The following is a 25356-nucleotide window of genomic DNA, read 5'->3' as shown; positions in this document are numbered from 1 at the left end:
TTAATTTCACAACTTCTTCATTTATGGCTTGTTTACCCTTTCTTTCACCTTTTAGTTTCTCATGTTACTGTGTCCCCATCCCTCAATCTTTTCATGTTGCTTAATCGTTTTTTGTCCCTGTATCACCCAATGTGTGTTAAGCAGTCTGCATGTCATTTAATCCATATTTTCCATCTCTGTGATAGGTGGATCTGGTGATTTGCTCTCTCATCATATTTCTCACCTCCTTTTTCAAATCCTGATTTGGAAGTGCTGGTGTTGGACTGAGGTGGACAAAGTTTAAAATCCCACAATTACAGTCCAAAAGGTTTTTTTTAGATTAGATTACCTACAGTGTGGAAACAGGCCCTTCAGCCCAACCAGCCCTCCGAAGAGTAACCCACCCAGACCCATTTCGCTCTGACTAATGCACCTAACACTATGGGCAATTTAGCATGGCCAATTCACCTGACCTGCACATCTTTGGACAGGGGGAGGAAACCCACAAAGACACAGGGAGAATGTGCAAACTCCACAGAGACAGTCACCCGAGGCTAGAAATGAACCTGGGACCGTGAGGCAACAGTGCTAACCACTGAGCCACCGTGCCACCCCTAGCTTTTGAAGCACTGCTGCTTCATCAGGTTGTTGTGGAGCAGAATCATAAGACACAGACTTTATAGCAATGGGATTGCAGTGTCATGGAATGTAAGATGAAACAAATTTATCGTAAGTCTTTAATCTTTTAGAATGATCATGTTAGTTCTGGTTCCTTCATATGTAAATCCCAGAACTATTCAAATCCTGTTTATGTTTCAGTTCTGACAAGAGCTTTAAATTCCTTTTTTCTCTTTCACAGACACTAATCAACATATCAGAATTTTAAGTATTTCCTTTTCACCTAAATACCTGTGTTGTTTTAATTGTCTTTTAGCTCCCAGATGTTAGATATAATCACATTTTAGATGTGGAAAGGTTAAGGCAGAAAATCAAAGTCAAAATTGAAAATATTCAGGGAGAATATTAAAATCTCCCAATTGTCTCAATTTATAAATTCAAAGATTTGGAGTGAGATGGGTTCGTGATAAACATCATTCTATAAATAAATAATAATAATAATAATAATCAGAATGTCAGGAAAAGAAACAAATGTGGAGGGATATCAGAATCACAGAATTCCTATGGTGTGAAAAGAGGCCATTTAGCCTATCAAGTTTGCACCGACCCTCTGAAGAGCATCCCACCTAAACCCAGCCCCTTACCTTATCTCCATTTACCATGACCAGTCCACCTAACCTGCACAACTTTGGACTGTGGGAGGAAACTGGAGCAGAAATCCATGCAGACAGGCACACAGTCTAACTACTGCACCATCATGCCACACTGATTGTCTTGGTGGCTGAAATAAAGGTTTAGTATTTGATTGAGTGAAAAAAAAATCTATTGTTAATGATATCAGAAGGACTTAGCAGGAGAGAAAATGCAGAATCTCATGGAAGATGGACCTAAGACTATGTCCTCCCAGTTGTTTTGTAGCCTATTCTAATAACAGGTAAATAGTTGCAGAGAAGCAATAAACTACATCTTGTTTGCTATACAAGTCTCTTTGTGTTAAACCAGAGGATAGTTACCTTCATACACAGTGGACCATACACCATTTAAAGATCCCACACACCAAGAAGATATAGTTCACAACCCTCTACAGTCTGGATTGCTTGGAACTAAATCATTCCTGAATTCAGAATTCTATGGACCATAGAATGGCATTAGAATGTCTAGCCACATGTGTGTAAAGTGGAAAACATGGTGGACATAAAAAATTGCCAGAAACACGGAATGGTGGTAAAATATTATCAAGTAGAACGAAACATTTATTTTACTTATCAAAGCATTGCACTAACGTGATGCAGATGACACTGAGGAATGTTTAAGTCTAATCAAAAAATTTCAGACAATTGATCTTTCTCAACAATAGATTTCCTGACAAGAGAGGTTATGGTGTATCTGCGAACTGGAGAGAGCAATCATAAAGTATTTGTATCAATACTGACTGGGACCTTCACAGTTATGTGGGCTCTTATATTCTTTTCTGCAGTTTTCCCTCCAAAATCCTGAAGGTGATTTTTATCCCTTCTTGCACACTGACAGTCAGTACATCTGGACAAAGATACATGTATCACTTGATTTGCAGTATTAACAAAACCTAAAGCTCTGATGTGTTCAGAAATATCATACATCTGCCAGATCAACAGCTGCATGGCTCTAAGCAGCTGATTTTCTTGCTGGGCATCTTGGCTACATAATACTGTATAAAACAATTACACTCCACAGAACCCCTGTTCTTGTTTTATAAACTTTTTTTTCCCCCAGGAGGATGCAATAGTATTATTGCTAGAATACTAATCCAGAGACCCAGATAATGTTCTGGGGACAAGGGTTTAAATCTGAATACGGCAGATCGTGAAATTTGAAATATGTAAAAGTCTGGAATTAACAGGCTAATGATCCATTGCTGAGTGTCGGAAAAATCCATCCGATTCACTAATGTCCTGTAGGGAAGGAAACTGCCATCCTTACTTGGTCTGGTCCACAAGCAATTCAAGACCCATAGCAATGTGGTTGATGCTAAAATGGCCCTCTGGGCAATTAGGGATGGGCAATAAATGCTGGCCTAACCACAGGTGCCCACATCCTATGAAGAAATGAATAAGGAAATGGCTGTTTCCAAGGAACAAAGAATGCAACAAGCAACATCACCTCAGTAATCAGCTGTCCTTTCTTACATGCAACTGAATCTGTCCTGAGAGCAATGCTGCCTTCAGCTGTTTATGAACAGCAGGGGAGTCTAGGCCTATACTTTGTACAGTTTAAGGATATATGGTCAGCCATTTAGTACACCGATGAGGAGAGGTTTATTGACACAGAGAGTGGTGAACCTGTGGAATTCTCTGCCACAGAAAGTAGCTGAGGTCAAAATGCTGAGTGTTTCAAGAAGGGGTTAGACATAGTTCTTAGAGGTAAAGAGATCAAAGCATATGGGGAGAAAACTGGACTACGGCACTGAGTTGGATGATCAACATGATGACATTAAATGGTGGAGCAGGCTGAATGGTCTATTTCTGCTCTTATTTTCTCTATTTGTTTATATGATGTGATATACTTATGAATATAGCAATGTTATTCATATAGAGAGTTTGTGGATGCCCTCCCTTCACCCACACACCCCACATCTCCACTCAGACCTCTATGATGCCAGCATAAAATAATAATGTTGATACAGTAAAGTCAAATAAGCTATTTTCACAGGGTGCACTGGCACGGGTTCAGACTGTGTACATAGGCTCCTCTTAGAGAATGTGGCTGGAAAGATAACAATGGGAAGTCAGGAATTGGCAGAGGAATTGAATGACTATGTCACATTAGTCATCTCAGTCGAATATACTAATACCATTCAAAAATATTAAATTATCAAGGTGAGAGAAGGGAATGAGAGGAACACTGCAATAACTATAAACAAAGAGAAAGTATTATGTAATTGAATCAGTGCTGGGGTAACAAAAATATATAACACTGACTTGGATGAGGAAAGTGAATGTGGCATCATCAAGTTTGGAGATGACATAAAAATGGCAAGAAGGCAAGTGGTGCAGATGACACAAAGAGTCTACAAAAAGGTATAGACAAGTAAGTGAGCAAAAAATTGGCAGATAATATGGGAAAATATGATCTTATGCACTTTGGAAGGAAGAACAGAGGAGCTGAGTACTACATAAATAGAGAAATGCAATTAGTGAAAGACTGCAGAAAGCTATAGCACAGAAGGATTTGGGATTCTCATGCATAAATCACAAAAAGCTACCTTATTCATTCAGCAAATAATAGGGGAGGCAATGAGAATGTTGATCTTCATTTCAAATGCACTAGTTAGACCACACCTGTAAGACTCAAAATTGTTTTGAGTCCCTTTCTAAGGACAGCTGTACTGGAAATAGAAGCATTCTACAGTAGCTAACTAGGTTTATCCTGGGTATTGGGGGGGGGGGGACTTTCCCATGAGGAGAGAGTGAATAGGTTGAGTTATAATTATTGGAGTTTAGAAAAATGAGCGACAGTCTTATTAATACATTCAAGACATTTAGGGGCTTAACAGGGTAGATGCCTTGGACCAGAAGGCATAATCCCAGAGTGAGGGGTTGTCCATTTAAGAAAGTCATGAGAAGGATTATTTTCGCTCAGAAGTTAATGAATGCAGCAGGTGTTGGGACCGGCTTGTTCAATATATTCAAGGCTGAGATAGACATTTTTTTGTAAGAAAGGGAATCAAGATTAGCAGATAAAGACGAGAAAATCAAGTTGAGGATTATCAGATCAGTCGTAATCTCACTGAATGTCAGAGCAGTCTTGCTGGGCTCTTATGCCTACGTTTGCACCTATGTCTTATGGTCAATGCTACTGCAGTGTATACAGACTTGGTCCGACCTTAGCACATGATCTAGGTTACTTTAATATGCAACTAGGTGAAACCTAATGGCTTTCTTGCATCAGCTGATGAATGCTGCATCCACTCAGTTTCTAGTCTTCAACAAAATCACTCTCTCCCAAACATAATTTTCTCACACCTGCAAGTCGTGTGGATTTAGTGGTTGCTTAGAACACCTGGATGGTTTGAATATTTGCTGCTTTTAAAGCAGCGTTTCAGCTACACAAACAGTAAGTTTTCGTCTTTGGGCAACACTCACAATACCTCCTCCTGTTCTGCTCAGCATTGCTGGTACAGTGCCATCCTTTTATTACTATTATTATGGGTAGCTAGGTTGATGATTGCTTTGGCACTTTACCTGAACAACTTGGGAAGTTCCATTAATGAGATTCTGTGGGCTATTTCCTTGTCAGGTTGCAAAAACAGCTGCTAATTCTTTGCTGTGTCAGGAGTATTTCCAACACCTTTGAAGCTGAGAATTAGCCTCAGTTGTTCAAAGGCTTTAGCTCTTAAAGCAAGCAGATGCTTACCTATTTCCTAACATCACAGAGCAAATATTTGTGCACTGTCTGTATTGCACTGAGAGATCAATTGCACTTAGTTATTTGTTCATACTTTAAAGCTACAATGTCCCAGTTTTCAAAGAGAGTACCTTAAAGAAAATCTATTAGCAGTCTGGCTCACAGTATCATGGTACCAATAATTGAGTTGGTGTGACCAAAATATTTCAGCAATTATCTCCATATGACAATTACATATAACGTACAACAAATCAGTTTGCAAGTGCAGCAGGTATTTGAAAGGCAAATGGAATATTGTCCTTCATAACTAGAAGAATGGAGTTTAAAAACAGGGAGGTTATACTGCAGCTGTATAAGGTGCTCGTGAGGTCACACCTGGAGTACTGCATGCAGTTTTGGTCTCCTTACCTGAGAAAGGATGGACTGGCACTAGAGGGAGTACACAGGAGATTCACTAGGTTGAATCTGAAGTCGAGAGGGTTGGATTATGAGGAGAAATTGAGGAGACTGGAATTATATTCATAGAAATTTAGAAGAATAAGGGCAGGATCTTGTAAAAAACATATCCGATTATGAAGAAATAGAGGTTAGATGTTAGAAGCAGAAGGTTGTTTCCACTGGCGGGTGAAACTAGAACTGTGGGAGCGTGGTGGTGGTGGTGGGGGGGGAGGGAGGCATAGCCTCAAAGTAAGGGGGAGCAGACTTCGAACTGAGTTGAGGAGGAACTTTTCACCCGAAAGATTGTGAATCCGTGGAATTGCCTGCCCAGTGAAGCAGTTGAGGCTACTTCATTGAATGTTTTAAATGTGAAGATAGATTTTTGAACAGGAAAGGAATTAAGGGTTATGGAGAACAGTTAGATAAATGGAAAAGATCAGCCATGATCTAATTGAATAGCAGAACAGGCTTAATGGGCCAGACAGCCTGCTCCTGCTCCTAGTTCTTATGTTTTTATCTTTTATTTACTTATGAAATTCTGGAGCTACTATGACTGTTTAGTTCATTCAATTCATGGCAAAATTTTGTCATGCGGGCAGGAAACAGGAACTGACATTTGTTTTTCACTCAGAAGCCCAAATCCCTGGTGGGAAACAGCCTAAAGTTAAGATTTCCATGGAGTGACAGCTTAAATGATATTTAGACAGTGTTCCTGTCTAGTAACAGTCAGTGGGGGGTTGGAAGCAGAGGCAGATCAAATGAAGTTTGGGATTGTTTAATTGAGTTACCTCACAATCACTTGCATACACTTCCACCTAAGTCTGAGTGGCTCAGTTGAAATGTTCTGAAATGAGGGGTTTCCTGTCCTTCCTGGCATCTCCATAATGTTTCATGCACTACTTTGTGCCCTTTCATCCAACTGGGCATTATGCCAAAGGGTTTCACCTCCATTGCTGGATTCCCCCAAGTACCATACACACATCAATTGCACTCATGTGGCCATCAGTGACTGGCCAATGAGATCCATCATCAGCTAGGGCTTTCGCTCCTTCAGTATCCAACTGGCCTGTGAGCAAAGCAAGAGCTTTTTTCCTGGCTGCCGCAGTTACTATGTCATCACTCTTAAAATCTGCTTCCAAGTAATCTCAGCTGCTATATACCGTGTCTGCTTCCAGGGCTTCGCAATCTTCAGAATACACACATCTCTGAATATTCATGTTATGGAGAACTGTCATAATGATAATGACTCCCGCAATAGTGTGCAGAATGGCACCACACAGCTGGGCCAGACACAAGTATCACAGCATCAGAGGCTGAACGACTTACACAGAGGTAATCCTCCTGAGCAGATGGCTCTGGCTGAATCACCTCTACACCCCTGTCTGAGTCTCCTATGGTAGGGCAAGTTGTCACCTGCTGAAAGAATATCCCTTTCCCGTTGCAACTATCTATACACATTGGGACATGAATTGGGTGAAAAACTGTGGCAACTTGAACAAAATAAGAAGAAGAAGCTGCTAGGAAAGTTAGAAAGTTCTTGCTGAACACTGTGGGAGTGAAAGTCATACCTGTTGATGAATCTCACTGGCCAGTCATATGAGTGACATTGATGTTGTACTGTACTTCAGGGAATCTAGCAATGGAGACAAAACCCTTCAGCCCTGCCAACCTGTGACCATCGTGAACTGACTGGACATTCCAGCTCTGGTATAATGGGTGATGATGTGTGAAACATATTGATGTACTGCTGCTTAAATAATGCCTCTAAGGTTACAGCTGATCCATTACAGGAACTGAAAACAAAAATGTTCCCGACTATAGTGACAAAGACAGCTGCTGGCAGCATTATCACAAGTGTAAGGTCTTTGTGGCCTGTTCACAAATGGTCTGGCGGTAAAGTTACAGTTTCAGCCACATGGAATTTTGGTCATGTCCGGGCAGCTCCATTATTGCCAGCGGATTTAGGTATACATCCTCTGTTATCTCAGGCAGCATCTGAGGAGCAGGAGGATCAAAATTTTGAGCATAAGCTCATCAGGATTCCTGATGAAGAGCTTATGCCCGAAACATCAATGTTCCTGCTCCTCAGAAGCTGCCTGACCTGCTGTGCTTTTCTAGCACCATACTCTTGACTCTGATCTCCAGCATCTGCAGCCCTCACTTTCTCTCATCCTCTGTTGTCTGCCTGTCCATTATCTCTCTCTTTTGCTGCCTGAGTGTCTGCCTTTCCTATGGGCAGTGTTCATTATCCCTCACTGACACCAGGCTTATTACCTGACAGTCATCTCCTCAGTGACAGCTGACCACATCCATTTTGAGTACATGTCCAGCCAATTGTCCTGGGCAGCTATCCCCCCTTGCTCTATCCCCATGATGCCAGGTGAGTGATGATCAAGTTCAGTACCTGAGCACTGAGAGCTCCCTTCTCATGCCACCTGCACATTGCTGAGCATCCGCTTTCTTTGCCCTGCTCACCATTCAAGAGGCCTGGGGTGATTTTCTGAGTATAGACAAAAAACTGCAGATGCTAGAAACCAAAATAGACAGGCTGGAAGAACAGAGCAAGCCAGGCAGCATCAGGAGGTGGAGAAGTCAACACTTAGCTGTAACCCTTCTTCGGGACTGGGGGTGGATGTAGAGGGAGCTGCAAATAAACGGGGTGGTGGGGGATGGGTGGTGAAGTGGGGTAGGTGAAGACAGGCAGGGGGTACAACCTGGTTGGTCAATCGGAGGAATGACTACACCTCCACCCATCCAGCATCCTGCAAGAATTCCATTCTGTTCTCCCAATTCCTCTGTCTCCGCTGCGTCTGCTCAGATGAGGAGACATTCCACTCCCAAGCATCCCAGGTGTCCACCTATTATGAACAACATGCTTTTCATCTCTCTGTCATCCAGACAGCCCGCCACCACAACCCATCCATTTCCCATCCCACTGGTCTAAATACCCCCCAAACACAATAAAGACAGGGTCCCCTTCGTCCTCACCTACCATCCCATCAACGCATCATCCTTAAACACTGCTGCCAACTCCAACTAAGCCCCACCACCAAGAACATCTTCCTTTCTCCACCCCTCTTCACCATCCACAAGGATGGTTCGCTTTGCCAGTCCTTGGTTTACATCACTTTCCCCATAACCCCCACCCCCGTTCCCACCCCCACCACACCCCCACACTCCCACCCCAAAAAACCCCGGGAAACTTCCCCTGCAAATGAAAAGATGCAAAACCTGCCAATACACCACCCCACTCACCTCCATCTAGGGCCCCAAACTGTCCTTCCAGGTGAGACAGAGGTTCACCTTCCTATAGAATGGTACTTTGAGTTCATCGTAAGGACCGTTATATGTGCAAGCTGTATTCTATGGGTATGCTGTACAATAATACAAGCATGTCCTGTGGCATATTGCTTCATTGATGACTTTTACAGAAATAAATGTTGGATGTGTTCGCTTTTGTTACTTATTTCTAACAAGATAATTGGACTATATTTACATCATTGGTCCAGTGCTTTCCGCCACCGTTCTGTTACTCCACAAATTAATTACATTTTCAAAAAGCTGAAGAATATTGAAGAAATTTTTACAGCGAAATGAATTATTTTTCACAAATCTCAATGACCAGTGCAGATTCATAGGGTCAGACTCGAAGAATAAGTGGCCATGAATTGTATTTTGCCATGTCCCTGAAGATGGCTCGGTCATTCTCTTTCTGTGACATAATTACTTTCAGATTCCAGTCAGGCCATCAATCAAAAGAACAAAGGTTCATTTGTACTTTTCATGTTCTGACATCTGTTAGCTCGTGGTCCCTTACAGTTGATCAGAGTAATATTAAACGATACTGTTGCTTGCTGATACTATTCATCAGGTAATAATGAAGCAAGAAGCAAAGGGAAAAAGGCAAATGCTGGAAACCTAAAACAGAAGCAGAAAAATGCTGTAAACATATGAAGCTGTAGCCACACAGAGATTTCTCTTGGCAAATGCTGCCAGGCCGGCTGAGCTTTTCGAGCAAATTCTATTTTTGTTGCCACAGAGAGAAAGGTGACTTGAAAGCAATAGCTTTTGACATCAAGGTTTGGATGTGTTGGTAATGGACTGGGGTGGACAAAGTTAAAAATCACACAGCACCAGTTATAGAACAATGAGTTTATTTGAAATAACTAGCTTTCGGAGCGCTGCTCCTCCATAGGTCACAACCACCAGATGAAGAATCAGCGCTGCAAAAGCAAGTGCTTCCAAATAAACCTGTTGAACTATAACCAGGTATTGTGTGATTTTTAACTTCGACATCAAGACAGCATTTGACGAGGTGTAGTATAGCTGAAAGAGAGCGAGAGCAAGAGGAAGAGAGAGAGAGAGAAAGAGCAGACACCAAATGAAGTGGTGTTAGAGTGCAAGAGAGTTGCTGTCAGATAAATCAGAGAGAGAAAAAAGTGCAACAGGACTCCAGCAGCAGGCACCATTGGTGATGGAGCACACTGAGCAAATGAGTTGAACAGTTCTTCAGACCTCCACCGGTAGGTGACGATGGTAAAGGAGAAAGTTAAAAATCACACAACATCAGGTTATAGGCCAACAGGTTTATTCAGAAGTACTAGCTTTCAGAGCGCTGCATCTTCATCAGACAGCTGTGGAGCAGGATCATAAGATACTGAATTTATAGCAAAAGGCTCTGTGTCTTATGATCCTGCTCCACAGCTACCTGATGAAGAAGCAGCACTCTGAAAGCTAGTACTTCCAAATAAACTCGTTGGAGTATTACCTGGTGTTGTGTGATTTTTAACCTGATGAAGGAGCAGTGCTCTGAAAGCTAGTGCTTCCAAATAAACATGTTGCACTCTAACCTGATGTACTGGTCCACCCCAGTCCAACACAGGCATCTCCACATAATGGGAAAGGAGGGCAGTGGGAACAGTTCGATTGACTATTGTGGACAGGAGGGAGAGCAGACAGACAATGGAATTCCTCAGCCCAATATAACCCACGTGGTCATTTTTTGTACATAATATAAATAGTTGTCTTATTTATTCTTAATTTCTCTTCATGTTGATAATAACTTATTCCCAACAGAATAAAGAACCATTGCTTCATGATCTTTGAGCCTTTCATGTGTTTAAATTTTATTGGTCATTTCAGGCACAGAGGGCAGGACTTCACAGCTTATCAAGGGTGAAAGGTGACTGACTAAGATGGTGTGGATGGTGAAGGAGTTGAAACTGGCAACGCCCCTGAGAGGCACTGAAGCTGTTCTGGGATCAATAAGGGGTCAGGTATTGGCAGAGGCACTTGAACCTGGAAACCAAACCCAAATAAAAGTTCCCTATACATGCTCCCCACATGCAATGGAGGAAGGAAGCAGGACTCCAGGTTGGTTATTGCACTTGTGAATGAGTAGGAGGTTGGACAGATTCAGCGCAAGACTGGAAATACCTATTGATTGGGTGATTGACAACTAGAGTAAGGATGTACAGTGGTTCTGGCAGCCCTTTCTGACCTTTAAACGAAGATTTAGCAGAATGTCATCAACAAACTTACAAATAAGATCCAAGCCAGGTGTGGTTTCACATTTGCCATCAATCTCAAAAGAGAGCCTCCAAAATCTTCAATTGATTAACACAGACCTCAGCAAACTGCACCATTCTTAGGAAGTCCAACATCCACCAATCCAGCGTGCTGCTCCTTCATCAGGTAGCTGTGGAGCAAGATCATAAGATGTTGAATTTAAAGCAAAAGGCTCTGTGTATTATGATCCTGCTCCACAGCTACCTGATGAATGAGCAGCGCTCTGAAAGCTGATGAGGGAGTCTGTACTGGCATGAACTTGTTGAGGAAGTGGAAGAGGATGATGGAGGAGGATAGAGTCCTCTTTCAGCTGGTTCATGACAAGGAGAATGAAGTGAAGTAACTCATCCTTCCCGACAACCTCATGTCCAAATGGACATCAAGTGATGGAAAAGTCAATAGCTTGGATCAGAGAACAGTGTCATTGGCCCCCTGCTGTTAAATTGTAAGATGTCTCCTTTTGCCAAAGCAGGAAGTGACTTCAATCTACATGGGATCTCTGGTCACTAAGAAACCTTCCTACAGAATGGTACTTTGAGTTCATCGTAAGGATCTTTATATGTGCAAGCTGTATACATGTCCTTGCAATGGATTTTCCAATCCTTCACTCCAGTAGTAATAGCACCGAGAACAATTCTGTGCTCACAGATATATTCACCATGTTCACACAGGCCATTCTCATCTGTAGTCAAAAGGCCTCCATTACAATGTTAGTGTTAGTACATAATCAGTTTTTTAACATTATTTCAGTTTTTAACATTAGCTTCATAGTGATCAATGCGTGTACTTTGAAGAAAAGATCCTGTAGGAGATTTGCAATGGCATTGCACTATCGTCTATGGATAGTTGCATGATCATCTGCACACCATACTTCCTGAGAGTAAGCAAAAGGATCCTGAGTACTTTCTGGGTCTGGTTTATATTGAGATAACACCCTATACTCAGCCATGGTTACTCTCTACATGATCTCTTCTTTAAACAAGACCCTGTCCTTCCTGCAGATCATCTCCTTGGTCTCACCACACCTTCAGATAGAGATGCTTAGGTCAATGTGTGATTGTCAAGTGTCAAACAAGGCTGAGCCAGTTTCTGATGTCCAACAGGACAAGGGGAGAGGTGCCGAGAAGGAAACCATTAACCGATCACAAGTCTGATAGGATTGACCTTCAAAATGGCACAAGGCTATTCCTCAGAAATTAAAATATCAGGAGTAGGATTAAGATGCAAGATGTGTGGGATGCTGAACCCTGGCAGTCAACATGTGGCTGGATAAGTGGCTATATCAACCCCGTAGCTTGGGTGGGTGGGTGGGCGGTGGGAAGCAGACTCAGCATAGTTCACATAAGGCCAGAATGATGAGGATGTAATGGCCCACTCAGTGGTGTTGGAGAACCTGAGGTATCAGTGCATGATGCCTCAAGTGAAGAGGAATTAGCTAATGATGCAAACCCTGGAGTGAGTTGTGCATTGTGAATCAGGGAGTGTATCCTATAGGGGCAGGTCTACTCCCACCCTGGAAGTTGGCACAGGCCAGGTCAGATTAGTGGCGATGGGAGGCAAACATTGAACCAATAAGTGCCGCCAATCATACAACTCCCAGAGCCCTGACTGACTTGGAGCCCAGTGTGAGAGAGCCTCGCCACAGCCCAGATCACTTGGAAAGTATCAGCCTAGATGGGAGGCTGAAAAGTTTTTCCCGGTCAAGTGCTGGATATTACCCTCAACCCTTATCATTTCCCCAGACCAGTGAGCAAGAATAGAATGCTGCTAATAATGAGCAATCCAGGAGATCTGCAATGACATTGCCTTATCATCATCAGAACTTCCTCCCTCACCCGAAACATTAACCCTGATTTCTCTTCACAGATGCTGCCAGACCTGCTGATCTTTTCTAGCAAGTTCTATTTCTGTTGCTAATCATGCTTAGCACGTAGTCACTGTGGCTATATGCAGTTTGCAGAATGGCACATTTTAAGCAGGGACTTCAAGCAGGTGGTGATGGTAATGGATAACACTGAATATGGGAGCTGAGCAATTCTCCAGGACCTCCCCCAGTAGGTGGTAACAGTGAGGGAGGACAACTGGAGCAGTTGAATGAGCTCTCACTGGAAAAGAAAGTACCCATTGGAGAGAGATTTGATGGGAAGGGAGAAAAAGTGCCAAAGAATCTCTTCAGCCCAAAGTAACTCAGTCATTCCCTGTACATTGTTTAAATATCTCCTTGTTTATCCTTAATTTCCCTTCATGTTTGTAGTAACCTGCCAGTGAAATAAGGAATTCCAACTTCATGATCTTTCATGTGTTCAAGTTTCATGCTGCATTAAGAAAATAGAAAAAAAATGACAAAAGAGCAAGAGTGAACACCAGATAAAACACTATATAAGAGACAGCAAGAGCAGATGCCAGCTAAAGCAGCATGAGAAAGAGAAAGAGATGTAGACACCAGATAAGACAGTGCAAGAGATGGCAGGCACAATATAAACCACAAGAAAGAGAGCAGACCAGAAGAAAAAGCATGAGAGAGAGAGCAGACACCAGATAAAACAACATACAAGACAAAACAACATGCTAACAAGACAATGGTGACAGAAGATAAAACTATGACTAATTGATAAGGAGGAAGTATTGGATACACTGTCAGTACTTTAACTTGATGAGGTGTCGAGATGTACCAAGGATATTGGAGGAAGCAGGTGTGCAAATAGTGGGGGCATTGGCAATCATCTTTGAATCCTCCCTAGATTTAGGGACAGAGTGAGAGAATGGAGAATTGAAAACATTATCCCCTTGTTCAACAAAGCTTTTCAAGATACGTCCATAAATTACAGTCAGTTTAACTTCTGTTGTGGGGCCCTTTGAGAAACAATTATTTGGGATAGAATTAATAGTCACATGGATAAGAGCTGGCTGATTCGGAAGACTCAGCATGGATTTGTTAAGGGAAAATTGGTCAACATTTTTAAAGAGATAACAGAAATGGGCTGATGAGGGCGTGTGATGTATGAATACTTCTTGTGCCATCTTTCCAACCACACATTCAGCTGCATTATCCTTCTATTCTGTGCTCACTTGCAAATAGCAAGTGAAACCAGCAGGGAAAAGAGAAAACCATCAGGCTTTGTTGCAAAAAAGGACAGTACACAGTTTTGTTACTTAAATAAAAATTGACTTTATAATTTGAATAGCTTTGCATTCTGGCTTCAGCTGAAAACTTTCTTTTGCTAAATGCAGTCTTCCATCATTTGATTTTGTAGACATAAGCTCCTCAACTCTTTAACATATGTAGCCGCAGCTTCGGCCAATGGTGCATATCCTTCAATTTCTACTTATGCTATTTTCTCCTGTTCACAGGACAGAAAAGCCCTGAAGCATCTACTGCAGAACCAAACATTCTGACCTTTTCACTTATGAAACTCAGAACGGTTACGGTTACTGGTTACCAGCTAAGTAGTTGACAGCCTTATTTCCTTTTACAGGCAAACTGCAATTTCGTGAACTTTTCAGGCACTGAAATTAATCTTGCTGCTTATGCCAATCTAAGGGTACAAATTAAAAGCTAAACTTTCAATAAAGAGAATAGGGAAGTTTGTAGTAATAAAAGATTCCTTAAATCAAAAATTAAATGATTTTAGTTTGCTTTTAAAGTTCAATATCTTTGTCACTTAAAGACTAAAAGATAACTGCTTTCAATGAATAGACCTATACAAAAAACTGTTATTTTGGCATTGAGAGATTAAGGCCCAGACCACATAGGCAGTAGTGAAATGTTTGTGCTAGCTGCTTCCCTCATAGAATGTTGCTGACAACGGACCTGTGATCTCTGTGGGGTAGATAAAGTCTTTCCCAAATTTGGTTTTACTAAAATTTTGGTTTAACCCCTGCTCCTTGTGCAGGGGTCCAGCAACAGTGATGTCAACAATTAGATTAACCATTGTAGAATTCCCACAGAAAACAACACTGGAAGTAAAATGCACTGACTTTCCATGAATTCGTTTGTCAGAAAATATTGGAATATACAGATGGAATTAAGGTAGAAATTGAAATATCATCCACAGCATAGTCTTTTTATTGTATTAAAACCAATGGGTAGAATTTTCCCAGCACCTGAACAGTGTAGGGCAATGGTGTGAAATTTACGAAAATTTAAGAAAATGCTGAAAATGGTAAATTTCTTCAGTGGATCTTATAGATAGTACACGCTGTTGTTACTACATAACAGTGGTTAATACATGTGATGTTAATTAAGGAGGCGGTTTTGTCCTGGATTGCATAAAACTACTTAAGCATTATTGGAACTCCAAATCATCCAAGCAAATGAGGATTAACCCTTCACACTTTTGACTTGTGCCTTGTAGATGGTGGACAGGTTTTGGGGAGTGAGGAAGTATGTTACTGGCTACAGTATTCCTAGCCTCTGAGCTCCTTGTGTAGCCACAATATTTATATAACTAGTCCAGTTGAGTTTCTGGTCTCACGTGACCCCAGAACTTCGATGCTGGGTGAATTCAGCAATTGTAATGTCATTGAATGTCAAGATTAGATTCAGCCTTGTTGGATTTTCTCATTACCTGACACTTGTGTGGTTTCAGTTACTTACCACTTGTCAGCTCAAATCTGGCTATTGTTCAGGTCTTGCTGCATTTGGACATGGACTGCATCAAACTCTGAGGAGTCATAATCAAAATTCTCCCTAAGTTGTGCAGCTGCATACTCACACAGCTGCTGTAAGGTTTCACACACAGCAGTCAGGGTCCGCAGACTGATCACAGCATTGACTTCCAGTTCTGAATGGACTTTGGAGGCCTGTGCAGTCAGAAAGAAAACTAGAGGGTATGCTGGTCATGAATTGTGCTGAACAATGTGCAATCATCAGCGAGCATCCCCACTTCTGATTTTATGATGGAGGGAAGATCATTGATGAAACAACTGAAGATATTTGGGTCAATGACACTACCCTGAGAAACTCCCGCTGAGATGTCCTGGAGCTAAGATGACTGACCTCCAAAAACTTCAACCATCTTTGTTCATGCTAGACTCCAACCAGTATAGAAATTTCCCCAATTGTCTTTGACTCTAGTTTTATTATGCTTGATACCACATTCAGTCAATGCTGTCTTGGGTCTAGGTCAGTTACTCTCACATTACTTTGGGCATTCAGCTCTTTTGCCCATGTTTGAATCCAAGACAGTAAAGAAGTCAGAAGCACTGAGACTGGTGGCAAACAGGTGGCAACATTACTGATGATTAAATATGAACTGATGGGACAATAATTGACATGTTGTATTTGTATACAGGGCATATACAGGCAACTTTCCTCATTGTTGGGTAGATGCCAATGTTGTGGTGGTACTGGAAGAGCTTGGCTAGGTTTGTAGCATGTTCTGAAACATGAGTTTTCCGGAAAGTTGTCAGGACCCACAGACTTTGCAATCCAGTGGTTTAACCTGTTTTTGATATCACATGGAGAGCACCAGATTGGCTGACACTAACATCCGCAGGTAGATATAAATGTACTTTTTCTTGTTTAGCACTCAAATAAAATTGGCATCTCATAGCATTATAATTAAAAGGAATGAATCAGTGACAATCACCATATCTATACACATGAGCATGGTACCAGAGCAGCATAAATACTGATTGTTATTTGAAAAGTGCTAAAGTTTAAAATTGTTCTCTTCATAATTAAAGGCAGAAAATCCTTGAAATGCTCGAGTGATCTGGCAGCATCTGTGAAAAGTAAAGCAAAGGAAATGTTTTGATTATTTTCAGGCCTTCCATGACTAAGGCCATAGTAATGGACATCTTAGTAATGGCCAGCACCTCCATAGGTACCAAAATACATGGGTACTCTTGCCCCTTTTTTGGTTAGCTTGAGTTGCTTCAATAACTTCCATCAAAGACCTTATTATCTACATTGTGTATGATGCATTATCTAATTGAACATTTTGTATGAACGTTTATTTCAGTTGAGATATAATAATGTATAAAACAGTGATAAATTATAAAGATTACATTTTCAGAATACTGAAGGTTTGGTCCTGGTCTCGTCCTTTTCACCAACCACAAACCCTCCCCAACCAGCACGTGCATTTTTGCCTCCTTCCTTCTCACAGCTAAGGTCAGAAAACCCATTCCGAGTGAACTTTTTCCAGTTTAATCAAAAAGATTTTTTGCACAAGATGTGATCTTAATAACAGGTGGAAGTTCAAATGTAGATGTGCTGAACACTTTGTCGAATCCGTCTGTTTGGTCCACCAGCGTGACCCTGAGCCTTGAGCCCACTTACCATTTTAATTATCCATCTTGCACTCCCAATCTGGCCTGACTTTCTGTACTGTTCTATTAAAATTTAAATTAAATTCCAGGCATCATTCTTAGCCTTTTAGACTTGACACTAAGTTTAACATTTTCAGATGATGGCCCTTACTCTCATTTCATGGGACAACACTTGAAAGTAATGATCATGCTTTTGCCATTTAAAGCTACTTCAAATCTATATTTTGATTATTTTCTTGTCTTATTATACATCCTATTTGCTTTGCACCTTCATCCCTTTTGGCATTTAATATCACTTGCCTGTAACAGACTTTTTACTTTTATTTTCTTACCTTCCCTCATTTCCCGCCACCTTCTATACATAAGCAAGTTACATCTCTAACTTTTTTACAGATGTTATCAATCTAAAACCTTGATTTAGAGTCTTAGAGTCATGGAGCTGTACATCATGGATACAGACCCTTCAGTCCAATTCGTCCATACCGACCAGATATCCTAAATTAATCTAGTCCCATTTTCCAACATTTGACCCATATTCCTCTAAACTCTTCCTATTCATATTCCTAACTGGTTGTTTTTTAAATGCTGTAATTGTACCAGTCTCCACCACTTCCTCTGGCAGCTCACTCCATACACGCACAACCCTCTGTGCCAAAAAGTTGCCTCTTACGTCCCTTTTAGATCTTTCAACTTAAAACTATACACTCTAGTTTTGGGCTCCCCCATGCTAGTGAAAAGACTTTGGACATTCACTCTATCCATGCCCCTCATGATTTTATAAACCTCTATAAGGTCACCCCTCAGCCTCCAAAGCTCCAGAGAAAATAACTCCATCCTATTCAGCCCCTCCCTATAGCTGAAACCTTCTAACCCTGGCAATGTCCTTGTAAATCTTTTCTGAACCCTTCCAATTTTCACAACATCCTTCCTGTAGAAGGGAGACGAGAACTGCATGTAGTGTTCCAAAAGTGCCTAACTAATGTCCTGTACAGCTGCAACATGACCTCCCAACTCCTATACTCAATGCACTGACCAGAAAGAAAAGCATACCAAAAGCTTTCTTCACTATCCTATCTACCTGCAACTCTACTTTCAAGGAGTTATGAACCTGCACTCCAAAGTCTCTTTGTTCAGCAACACTCCCCAGGAGCTTATCATTAAGCGCATAATGTTTCTTTTCCTATAGCTTCTGTCTGACCTACTTAATATTACCAATATTTTCCATTTTTTAAAATTTCATATTTGCAGCATACACGTTATTTTGCTTTGCCAAGACTTGGCTTTTGGCAACAAAGTGTAACACAACATCCCTTTTGTGCTGCTTTTATTGCTTCTTTGCTCCAGAAAAGATAAGGCAATTGTGCTATTTAATTGTTACTTCCTAACAATGAAATAAATGAAGTCCCATGAAAATTTAAAAACTGCACCTTTTAAGCTTTAATACATATTGAAACAGTCACCTCATTCACCAAGCACTTCAGACAAGATAACCTACCCTGCAGTAAAAGGTCTGCTTTTAATGCTTTAAGATGTAACCATGTCAAACTGTAAATGTGTTGCACTTGATTAACAGTAGAACGCCTTTGGAATTGATTTGATGCCAGAGGCTAATTTCTGCAAAAGTGTTGCTATCTCTGGAAGAAATGGTAGATTTAGAGGCACAGAGAAAAGCATTGGGTGACAATGTCTAATAATCCATTAATAAAAGCAATTAAAAATTAAATGCAAGCTTAAACAAAAATGGTACTGAAAAATTCAGGAAGCGGGGAGAAGCGGTCTCAAAGAGGAATATCAGGGCTAGTATAATGATGCTTTAAATGATATAAATTGCATTTTTCAATGTGGTGTTAATTATGTAGTCATTTAAACCACTATTATGAATTTGCACTTATTTTAATATTAATTTTCCTGCCAATATAACCATGACCACAATGAAAGCTATAAGAGTAGTTGTGCCCAATTAGATTGTGTGCATGTTGTTAAGAGTTGCATTTTTTTTAATGTGAAATATTTCTGTAATGCTATATTCCGAATATAATGGGAGGTTACACACAGCAGATTTCTCACTAAAATGCAAGCTCACCATGAGGATGCAAAGTGTTAATTAATTAAAGAAAAAGTTTGATGTAAAATCTCAAACATCTCATTATCTAGTGAAAAGACAGCTTCTTGCAATATCTAATGTACCATTCATTCAGTGGGTCGATTTGTCCAGGCAGAACATGAAGGATTGTTCTGCTTCAACATCAATCTGCTCCCACCTCACAATAATAACTTTAACCACTAGGTTGATGTGCCAAGATGTATTTTTAAATATTCAGCAAATTGAAAGCACACGTATCCTGTGAGATTCAATGGAAGCAGTAGCCAGCAGTAAATAAGCTGCAGGGGCATACCAGCACCAAGGTTGCCCGTAAAAGTTCAAAATTAATGAAGAACCTTTTCACCCAAGATGGCAAGTGAGAAAATCTAAATTGTAATCCAAGGATACAGTGGTTGATCTCATACACCCAAAATGAGTTAAATCACTTTATGGTAGGATGAAAAATATTATCTAAAAGGAAAAATATTGGGCTGAGCAGCTAAAATTAGGCTGAAACAATTATATTAAGTAAATGAACATTAAATTTTTTTACATTCTGGAAAAGCTGCCACAAAAATCTTTATAAACGAATGGACACTTGTTAAAAATAAAGTTGGTGAAAATAACAGTGTAAGTCAACATGTGGCTTCTGGAAAAACGCCAGGTGGAGGAGGAGTTTATTGAAAATGGTCTTTTGAGAGGAAAACAAATTTTCATTATTCAACTGAAAATATTTCTTAAGGAACGTTTGCAGTACAGTGACTTCATTTTCAATGTAAAGTTTGCAAAAAGCCCAGAGAAGTAAAAAGGTTAGAGATTCTATTCAGGGCTAAACAGGGGCAAAAGAGTGGCATGGTGGCTCAATGGTTAATACCGCTACCTCACAGCACGAGGAACACAGGTTCAATTCCAGCCTCGGGTGATTACATATTCTCCCTGTATCTGTGTGAGTTTTCTCTAGGTGCTCCAGTTTCTACCCACGGTCCAAAGGTGTGCACGTTAGGGGAATTGGCCATGCTAAGTTGCACACAGTGTTCGGGAATGTGTCAGTTAGGGGAAATGTAAAGTAAAAGGGAATGGATCTGGGTGGGATACTCTTCAGAGGGTCGGTGTGGATTTGTTGGGCCAAATGGGCCTGTTTTCACATTGTAGGGATTATATGAAATAAAATCATCAGGGAAAATGGTGCAAAAAAAAGCTTCCAGAAAAATCTTATTAAAAAGGAGGGGTTATTGAGAAAATTTGTGAAAATAACAGTACAAATCAATAAAGATTACGGAAAAATGCAATATGGATGAGGATTTTATTGAAAGCAGTCTTTTGAGAAGAAAATAAATTCTTATCACTCCATTGAAAGTATTTTTTAAAGGAGAGTTAGCAGTGCAATGCCATTATTTTCAATATAAAACATGCAAAATGTCCTAAATAGGAATGGTGCAAATTATAAATGGGGCGAAATCATGGAAAAGAGAGAAAAAATGGTGAAGAAAACAGATTTTCCTTCATTTTATGCAAGTTAAAATACAGAAGTCCTTTATTTTGGAACATAGAACAATACTGCGCAGAACTGGCCCATTGGCCCTCGATGTTGCGCCGACCTGTGAGCTATTCTCAGCTTGTCCCCCTACACTATTCCATCATCATCATCCATGTGCTTATCTAAGGATTGTTTAAATCTCCCTAATGTGGCTGAGTTAACTACATTAGCAGGTAGGGCATTCCACACCCTTACCACTCTCTGAGTAAAGAAGCTGCCTTTGACATCTGTCTTAAATCTATCACCCCTCAATTTGTAGTTATGCCCTCTCGTACAAGCTGATGGCATCAGCCTAGGAAAAAGACTTTCACTGTCTACCCTACATAATCCTCTGATCAGCTTGTATGCCTCTATCAAATCCTCCCTAAGCCTTCTTCTTTCCAATGAGAACAGACCCAAGTCTCTCAGCCTTTCTTCATAAGACCTTCCCTCCAGACCAGGCAACATCCAGCTAAATCTCCTCTGCACATTTTCCAATGCTTCCACATCCTTCCTGAAATAAGGTGATGAGAACTGTACACAATATTCCAAGTGTGGCCACACTAGCATTTTGAAAATTGCAGCATGATATTGCGGCTCCGGAAATCAATCCTGCGACAAATGAAACCTAACACACCGTATGCCTTCTTAACAACACCTTCAGGGATCTATGTACATAGACTCCAAGATCCCTCTGCACATCCACACTACCAAGAATCTTTCCATTGACTCATTACTCTGCCTTCCTGTTGTTCTTCCCAAAGTGCATCACCTCACATTTAACTGCATGAACTCCATTCACCACCTCACAGCCCAATTCTGCAGTTTATCCAAGTCCCCCTTGTAACATTCTTCCAAGAGTTTGCACGTTCTCCCCGTGTCTGCGTGGGTTTTCTCCGGGTGCTCCGGTTTCCTCCCACAGTCCAAAGATGTGCAGGTCAGGTGAATTGGCCATGCTAAATTGTCCCGTAGTGTTAGGTGAAGGGGTAAATGTAGGGGTGGGTTGCGCTTCGGCGGGTCAGTGTGGACTTGTTGGGCCGAAGGGCCTGTTTCCACACTGTAAGTCTAATCTAAAAAAAAAACTGTCCACTACTCCACCAATTTGAGTGTCATAAAAATAGGGGGCACCTGGAACCTCTTGATCTGCAGTCAAATGCTCTACCACTGAGCTATGCTCCCATTTATTTAGATCATTTTAACAATCTTTAAGTACTTGAATACAATTTTTACAGCAAAAGTGCAAAACTAATTTTGAAGCATTTATACTTTTCAACTGTATGGGAAAGTTTTGAAAAGTAAGACAGAAGTTAAATTTCTTCATGTTAATGGCGGCTGATCAATTCAATATCATTATCCGGTTCTTGAAGAAATGTTTACAGATTTAGAGCATCATTGAAGAATATTCAACATTTAATGGAAGTGAGGTGATCCAACAATTCAAAACACTACACAGTAAAATCAAAATCTACAAAAAAAATTAGACAAGTTTTTGCAATAACTTTCAACATAAGAAAAGCAGAAAAGAACAAATCGTGCATTTCTTTCCTGTCTTTTGAGATAATTTTTCTTATATTCACTCATGGAATGTCTGCATCACTGGCTGGGACAGCATTTATTGCCCATCTTTAGTTGCCTTTGAGAAGGCGGTGGTGAGCTGCCTTCTTGAATCTTCACAGTCCATTTGGTGGGGATAGAATGATTATGGCATTAGGGAGGAAGCTTTAACCCAGCTACCAAAATGAAAGCACATTTCCAAATCAGAATAATGAGTGGCTGGAGAGGACTTTGTTCACATCTGTTTGCTGACCTTGACCTTTTAGATGGTAGTGGTTATATGCTTGGAAGATGCTGTCTAATAAACCATGGTGAATATTTGCACTACATCTTGTAGATAGCACACACAGCTGTGACTGAATCTCAATGGTGGAAGGAATGAATGTTTGCAGATGTGATGCCAATCAAATTGGCTACTTTGTCCTGAATTGTCTCAAGCTTCTTCAGCATCATTGGAGCTGCACTTCATCAGACAAGTGGGGAGTATTTCATCATATGTCGTGAAGAAAATGTAGAGAATCACCAGGAGACGCAGAGAATTCTTCAAGAATGAGATCTTGTATTTGCAAACAAAAAACCATGACACTGAGAAAGCAGATATGCAAATGCCCTGAACCTCATGGTCAGTGGTTTTTAATTTTTTTTTATCATGTTTCTGTTAGCTTATCAGCATGTCCAACTATATTAATCAAAGTACCTCACTCTAGCTATGCAATACACCAGTGATGTCAGTTCCCATTATTTCTTTAGTTGTACATTCTATTAATGTTTTTCTAATATCATGGTTAGATATTTAGTGCTAACTTTTGCAACAATGGTCTTTCATTCCGACCCTACTTAATATTTTCCTAATGTCATGATTAGATATTTATTATCACTTCTGCTACAATGATCTCCCATTCCAGACTAATCTGGAATGCTATTCCATCTATTACAACAATCTCCTGTCTCAAGCTGACTCTACTAACCATTAATTAGATATTTAATGTCATGTCCTAAATATTTATGGTCCCAATCTTGTCATAATGACACCTAAGAGGGAGACTAGCTCTATTAACTGTTATCTCATCTCACCATAGTGACCTTTCAGCTTTAACCTTACTTTGCTAATTGGGGTAAGAGCATTCTACTATTCTTATCCCATCTTGCCTTCCACAACCCACAGATTGCTAAAGGTCTTCATGCTTTAACCCTTCCCATGCTTTCATGCTCTTTATTTTCCATGCATACTGCTAACTTGGGCCTTGTAGATGTTGGACAGGCTTTGGGGTGTCAGGAGATGAGTTATATGTTAAAGGATTCCACCCTCAGATCTTCTCTTATAGCCATAATATTTATGTGACTGGTGAAGAAAGGTCACTGAACCCAAATCATTAACTCTGTTTTGTCTCCACTGATGCTGCCAGACCTGCTGAGGTTTTTCCAGCAACTTCTGGAAAGCCTTATTGCTCTATCAGAATATATGTCAATCTTATGTGAATCTTCATCCAAACACATGACCACAACTCAAAAGTAGCTGGGGAATTCCATCCCATGGCTATAGTGGATGAGAGTTCTCTAAATCACTTCAAGTACAAAATATTCGCTAAACTTGAAGCCAGTTCCTGGCAGGTCCCGTTAGATGAGAAGACCAGACTTTTTATCACATTCATCATTCCATTTGGAAGATATCTAGGGTTGAAGGATATCATGTGGATAATAGTCTGGTCCATGCAGAAATACCATAAAAATAAAAGAATATGTACTTGAAACAGATGCAGGCAAAAAGTATTGCCTTCAAAATATGAGTTTGTGTTGTAATGGCTCATGACTAAGTTGACAAGATGACTGCTTGGTCTTGTTAGCTAACCCAGGATGGTCAAAAAGGTTTGACAGTTATGTCCAACAGATGCTCACAACTAGTATTATAATCTCCATATTGAAGAACTAGATAAGATGAGATTCTCTATAAGAAGTTAATCAGGTTTCTATAAGGAAGCAGTTCTAAACATATAAGCATTCCAATAATGGGCATTTTTGTAAGGCTTAGTTTAGCAACAGTCCCAAGTTTGGTATTTAATAAAAAAAGGAAAAGTCCGATCCTACAGTATTTTGACATCTTTAGGTAATTGTAGCATTAGGAAGGTAAACAACAAATTAGTGTGAAAAGATCAGCTGTATTCCTGGTGCAAAAGTTTCTAGGCAATAAAGAGGCCCAATGCATTATTCGGAAGATAAAGTAATAAACAGTGTAAACATGACCTCTAAAAAACCATTGGCCAGGTTGTAAAAAGGGAGGTCATGACTGAGAGAGATAAATAATTGAAACCTCAGTGCAACTGTAGATAATTTAAACAGATTCTTATATCCAAAGATCAAGGAAAGAGTGACAAAGACTGATAATAAAATACAGAATGATGATGTAGCTGTCTCCTAGGTGTTTATGGAATCTAAAAAAGTTCCACTTAATGACTTGGTAGAGTTGGAAAGTGAAAAAATTTTGCCCTCATCAGTACAGTTCAAACAAATGCTTTTCATTAAGATAACTAATAATGGAAAGTGTTCAGAGTCGAAATAAAAAAACTCTATATAGAAATGAAAATTTAGCTTAAAATCCACTTACAACATGTAAATAATAGGGTTTGCAAACTGTAGTTGTAAGTCAGAGAGAATGTTGCTTGATCACTCAGGCAGAAGTGAGAGAGGGATTGTTCTCAATTTGTTAGCTGTGTCACAGTAACGTTATATTAGGAGAAAGTGAGGAGTGCAGATGCTGGAGATCAGAGTCGGGAGTGTGGTGCTGGAAAAGCACAGCAGGTCAGGCAGCATCTGAGGAGCAGGAGAATCGACGTTTTGGGCATAAACCCTTGGCTTAGGCTCGAAATGGCGATTCTCCTGTTCCTCGGATGTGCCTGACCTGCTGTGCTTTTACAGCACCATACTCTTGGCTAACATTATATTA

The sequence above is a fragment of the Hemiscyllium ocellatum genome, chromosome 8 (assembly GCF_020745735.1).
Source record: "Hemiscyllium ocellatum isolate sHemOce1 chromosome 8, sHemOce1.pat.X.cur, whole genome shotgun sequence".
Lineage (NCBI taxonomy): Eukaryota > Metazoa > Chordata > Chondrichthyes > Orectolobiformes > Hemiscylliidae > Hemiscyllium > Hemiscyllium ocellatum.
Note: the sequence above shows the minus strand (reverse complement) of the source record.